Source organism: Pteropus vampyrus, unplaced genomic scaffold (assembly GCF_000151845.1).
Source record: "Pteropus vampyrus isolate Shadow unplaced genomic scaffold, Pvam_2.0 Scaffold22, whole genome shotgun sequence".
Taxonomy (NCBI): Eukaryota; Metazoa; Chordata; class Mammalia; order Chiroptera; family Pteropodidae; genus Pteropus; species Pteropus vampyrus.
This window is the reverse complement of record NW_011888803.1, coordinates 5,679,879-5,686,538: the sequence shown is the minus strand read 5'-3', so window position 1 is coordinate 5,686,538 and position 6,660 is coordinate 5,679,879. Positions and strand designations below refer to the sequence as shown.

The window sequence follows — 6,660 nt, the reverse complement described above, 5'->3', positions numbered from 1 at the left end:
TTTACAAAGGAAAAATCATCAGTTAATCATAGAGAAAATCTGATAGATACCATTTTAACCAAGCAACCAAGTTAACATCACTGATAACGGGATAACTAGATGTCATTTGCTTTCTACTATGATGCCCAGAGAAGTACACATAATTTCCATTGTATTTCTGCCAAAAAAAAAAAACGTATTCTAAATCTAATCATGAGAAAACAGTACATAAAGCCAAATTAAACAACATTCTACAAAATAAGTGGTCTGTGCACTTCAAAATGTCAAGATTATGAAACATACACACATATAAAAACAAATGTTGAGAAAGTGGTCCACATTAAAGAGACATGACAATTAAATGCATCACATGACCTTGGTCTAATTCTAATTTGATACTGAATTAGAGAAAATAATTTTGCTATAAAAGACACCATTGGTACTATTTATAAAATTTGAATTAAAATTTTAGATTAGACATTAATACCACATTAATTATAATTTCCTGATTTTGATAATTGAATTATATTTTGTACAAAGCCCTTGTTGTTTTGTTTTGTTTTTTAAATAACACAGTGAAGTATTTAGGGATAAAGCAGTACTATGAATGAAATATATATTCATTTATTATTTATTTATTTATTTATTTTAGGTGAAGCAACCCTTGGTTAACCTCACAAATTGCAAGGACCTTGTCAACTTACAATCCTTCATTTACCTGGTCTCCTTAGTGGTCTCCCATCCAGGTACTAACCAAGCCCAACCCTGCTTAGCTTCCGAGATCAGACAGGATCAGGCTTGTTCAGGGTAGCATGGCCATAGACTGAAATATATATTCAAATGGTTAAATTGCTAATGTTTTTATAGAGACTAACTCATTAAGGCCAACATTTAGGTGATTTCTTCTAAGAACTGACAATTTAAAAGATTCAGGCCTAACATTTATAAACACATAAGAAAAACAGATAAAACTGAAGATACAAAACATATTAGTGCTTTAAGTCTAAAAGAGTCCTTAGCATTCACCTGAAACCAATTTCCACTGCTTTTTAGCTAGGAGAGGCAAGATATGAACAGTTTACCTTCCACATTCCCACCTGGAAACTACTATCATTTTTCATCTCCTGAATGTCACTTATAACCATGAGGAGTTTACTGGAGAGCTGTACACCTTACATGATTTGTGGCTCCTGAATGACCTCAGGGGAAATGTTATCATAAATGATCCTGTCATTCAAACTGACAGTGTTTTTTTTAATTTGAGATTTTAGCTAATGTCTAAGAAATGGTTTCTTTTTCATACCTAGGGTCTTTCTTATGAATTCCGTCATGAGTCTTTTGAAATGTACACCTGGTTTCTCAGCCACAAAACATGAACTATTTCACTTACCAGTAGGCAATATTTTTTGAAGATTTGAATTAAACACTAAGGTTAAAAAATTCTTGCAATCTTATGTTTTTATAACCTGTAGTATATTTTGATTATATGCACTCTTCTTAAGGATAATGTATGGAAGAAATCTGATGAAACAGGTCAATTGCAAATTAGCATCATACTTAAAATGCGGGTTTCATTCTTTGTTAATCCAACAGTCTATGTTTGCCCCTCATGATGAATCTTTCAGTTTGATCACTATGGTCCAATGTAACTTTCTGTAATATCAAGTACTACAATGTGTGGAAACAACACACACACACGCACACATATTCACACACAAAAACTTCTCTAGGGTCATGGGAAAATGTCAAATGTGGTAGGAAATTTTCAGTTGGTATGTGTTGGTATGTGAGAATGATTGGGAGAGAGAATGAGAGGAGCTTCCTAGCATAGAAATTTTTCAACAAGTAGAGAATGAGGAAGGTGGAAACTTTAACTTTTCAAGTCCTTAATCAATACCAAGAGAGGAATCTCCCAAGTAGATATGACCCCGACACAATTCACGGCCAACATCATAGCCACAGTTATAGACAGAGTTATATAGTTTTCAGAAGTGCCAACAAGAGGTCTCATACCTAAGTTTTTGGGAAACTTCACAATGTTTTATTTATCTAATGTCTATTTAACAAAGCTCAAAAATCTTAAAAGGAGTCTCAAGTGTTGCAACTAATATAGATTTCTAGATGTCATATGAATAATTTATTCAGACTATTTAAGTGTCTGAGATTTTCAAAGGATAAAAAATTTCATATTGCATTTTGCACAATGCACTCTTAATTTACAAAATTGTGCTAAATTCTGATATTTTTTATCTCTCTAAAGGTAATTTTTTAAAGCAATATTTTGAATAGAGTAGAAAATCACATATAAAATTGCCTGCATGTTTTTTATATTGGTTCTTCATCATTCATGAGGAAGGCTTACCTATCTCTATCACATTGAATTATAGTTATCTGTTTACTCATTTTTTTTCACCTTCTATATTGTGAGTTCTTAAGAACAAGAATATGAATGTCTATACTTGGCATAGCATAAGTGGTTAATAATTATTGAATAAATAATGAATGATTGCACTGACACCTCTAACAATATCAATACAATTTGCTCTTTAATTTGTTCTTACCTAGGGATAAATTTCTAATAATGTGTCTGCTCACTTCAAGTATGCCTTGTAACCAATGAAAAACATTTTTTTTCTATGGAATATCATATCTTTGATGATATTTACTTACATTTTATTGATTTAGAATTTTACAAAGCATTTAGGTGAAATGAGCCTGATATGACAACCCATGGATCAGTTGCTCAGTCTGGTTTTCATGAACCTAAGTGACTTTTTTGTCTGTTTATTGTTGATTGGATGGTTTGTTCATTTGCTTATTGTGTAAGTAATGGTTATTGGTAGATTTACATTTTAAAATACACCCTTTTTAAATATATAGCTTGAAGAATTTTGAAAAATGTATAAACCACTGTAAACAGTACTCCGTTAAGATATAAAACATTTCCTTCATTCTAAAAAAATTCTGTTTGTTGCAGGTAAACCACATGTGCACACGCACGCTCTCTCGCTCTCGCTCGCTCTCTCTCTCTCTCTCTCTCTCTCTCTCTCTCTCGCGCGCGCGCACACACACACACACACACACACACACACACACGCACACACACTTGCCTTCCATAGGCAATCAGAAATCTGATTTCTGTCATTGTAATTTAGTTTTGTCTCTTCTAAATTTCATGTAAATGGAATCATAGACTATGTGCTCCATTAGATCTGGCTTTTTCTGTTCAGCATAATGTTTTACCCCTCTCTACTTCTGCCTCTCTCTCTCCCCACTTCTCCCATTATTAATATCTAGTATTAATTTGGTACATTTGTCTCAACTGATGAACCAATATTAATACATTATTATTAACTAAAGTCCATAGTCTATACTAGGGTTCCTTCTTTATGTTATACATTCTATGGATTTTTATAAATGTTTCATAATCATCCACCATTACTGTAGTATACAAAACATTCATTGTTCTTTAAATCACCTGTCTTCTATCAATCCATCTCTCCCTCTCTCCCTCTCTCCCTCTCTCCCCATATCCCTGATAATCACTGATCTTTTTACTGTCTTCATAGTTTTACCTTTTCCAGAATATCATATTTTTGGAATCACACAGTAATCAGTCTTTTTAGACTGCCTTGTTTCACTTAATAGTATGTATTTATGGTTCCTCTGTCTTTTCTTGGGTTAATAGATTATTTTTTTTTAATGAGTAATATTTTACTGGATATACTACCATTCGTTTATCAATTCCCCTATTGAAATAATTTCAAGCATTTTTAATAATAAATGTTATTCCATTGTATGAATTAATATATTTATAAATTTACTTATTGTTAGATAATTGGATTGATTTTAGTTTTTGGCTGCCATGACAAAGCTACTATGAAGTTTTTATGGTCATATTTTAACAATTCTCTTGGACACTTACCTAGAAGTAGAATTGCTAGATCATTTTTAATTTTAACCATTCCAGTAGCTGTTAATGATTTAACATTGTGGAGTTAATCACAATTTTTCTAACAACTAATGGTGTTAGAATACCTTTAACATGCTTACTGGTCATTTATATTTCTTCTTTTTACCTGAGTCTGTACAAATCTTTTACTTATTTTTTACTGGGTTGAATTTTTCTTATTATTGAGTCCTACAGAATATATATTGTGAACTTTATCTCTCAGTCTGTCTTGACCTCTTCCCCCACCGGCCTCCGATGGTGTCTTTTAAAAAGCAAAGTTTTTAATTGTTATGAAATCAAATATTTCTTTCATATTTAGAGCACTTTATGTCCTCTCTAAAAATTATTTCCCAATTTTGCAAAGATTTTCTCATATATTTTCCTCTAGAAGATTGTTAGCTTTGGTATTTACATTGAAGTCTATGATTCATTTTGAATTAATTTCCTATCAAAGTGAGTTAAGAGTTGAGGTTGATTTTTTTTTCATATTGATTTCTGAATTTCTAGCACCCATTGTTAACAAGATTTTTTTCTCCCACTGAGTAACTTTAGAACTTTTGCTGAAAATAAATTGACCATATATGTATAGGTCTATTTCTGGACTATCTCTTTTTCGTTGATCTACATAGCAATCATATGTCAATACTAGGTTGTCATCATTACCATCCTTTATATGTAGTGTGGATCAGAAAACTGTTCCTTTTTACAAGCAAGTTTTGCTTCTTCTAAGTCCTTTATATTTCCATACAAATTCTATAATTAGCTTATTAAAAATCTACGGTGTAGCCTTCTGGGACTTTGTTTTCCATAGAGTTGTACAGTTTAATTTGGAAATTAAAATTTTAACATCGAGTGGTCTATTTCATGGACAGTCAGACCATCTTTAATTTCTTTTTTGTAGTTTTTAGTGTTTTATACACAGTTTGTTAAATTCCTTCCTAAATTATTTCAAAATTTTGATGTTATTATAAATTATATTTTTAATTTTACTTATAATTGTATGCTAATAGTATATAAAAATATTCATTGATTTGTATCCTGCAAACTTTTAAAATTCATTTATTAGTTCTAATAAAATTCATTTATTAATAGATTTTTTGTGTGTGAATATTCCTTAGGAGAGGAGAAAAAGAGGAGAGGAGAGGAGAGAACACATGTCAGGAATGAATGAGGAACCATAACTAGAATGACTACACTTAAAAGGGAATTATGAATGAACTTATGCTAATAAATTCTGTGACTTAGAAGAAATGAGACTTTTTTTATATTTACAGTCATGTTTTCTGTGAAAATACATAGTTTCTTGTTCCTATCTATCTAGTTGCTTTTGTTTTCTTTCCCTGCTTTATGGTACTGGGTAAAACTCCCAGGACTGTGTTGACTAGAAATAGTGAAAGCTGACATCATTTCCTTTATCCTGATCTTGGGGACAAAACATTCAGTCTTTCCCCCATTAAACATTTTGTGGAGCAGAAAGATCCAGTTACCTATCTCAGATGAAGATTCCCATCACGTGGAGGATAGCAAAGAACATAATGCCAACCTCCAGAAATAGGAGTCCACAGACCCAGGCCCACTGCATCTTCTATGGCTTAAGATTTGCCAAGGAGAACTCAACACACAACACTAATGTAAACAAGGTTTTACCCACAGAAAGAAGAGACTAGAGAGATAAGGCAAGCTCAGTAAGTGTAGTATGTGCCAGTCTCCCATGGCAAGTGATTTCCTACAGATAGTTCCCACAGGGTAATGGACTGTACACACACCTTTCTTGCTGCAGAGGAAGACTCTGTCCCTTTCCCGTGGGGAGTAGCTATACTGGTGGGAAAGTAATTTCATTGTGTACTCGGAACAGGGGAAAAGTTTCTCTTAATGAAGGATTTGAGGCTAAGTGACAGCTCAGCACCCAGTTGTCACACAGAAGAATGTTTCAGGCCCAGAGCACTAATTAGACAGTCCCTGAGAAAGGTAGAAGGTCACATGATGACCGCTTCTCCTACATAATTCTAAAGTTTCCATATTAAGATGTTATCTAAGGTTTATTTGTAAGAATCTTTTACCAAGTTAAGAATGTTTACTTCTAGTTCTAGTTTGCTGAGAATCTTTTTTGGAATGGGTACTGAATTTTGTCAAATGCTTTCCTGCTTCTATTGAGATGATCATATAGATTTTCTTATTAAGTGCATTGTGCTGAATTACATTTATTGATTTTTAAATGTCAAACCAGCCTTGCATTTCCAGGTTAAATCTCAGTTGGTCAGGATTTATTATCTTTTTCATATACTGCTGGATTCAATTTGTTAAGAATTTTTCCATCTTGGTTCTAGAAAAGTATTTTTCTCTTCCTTTTTCTCCTCTTTCGTAATGTCTTTTTCTGATTTTTATATTGAGATAATGCTGGCCTCATCAAATAAATTGTAAAGTGTTTCTTCTCTGCTTTCTGAAAAAGTTTGTCTAAATTTGTTATTGTTTCTTCCTTAAGTGATCCATAGAGTTTTCCAGCAAAACCATCTGTATCTCGAATTTCCTCACATTACAGTTTTTAATTACAAATACAATATTTTTAATGGATAAGAGATTCTGATTTTCATTTTTTTCTCATCATTGTTTCGATAATTTGTCTTTTTCAAAGAAAATACCCATTTCTTCTAAGTCGCAGAATTTATTAGCATAAGTTATTTCATAATATTGCCTTTTAAATGTTCTCATTCTAGTTATGGTTCCTCATT

At 32.2% G+C, this 6,660-nt stretch overlaps 1 pseudogene; it reads right to left on the bottom strand.

Annotated features, from left to right (window-relative positions):
• Positions 1-684: 684 nt before the first annotated feature.
• LOC111736857 lies at positions 685-803 on the bottom strand (annotated as a pseudogene).
• Between the last annotated feature and the right edge of the window lie 5,857 nt (positions 804-6,660).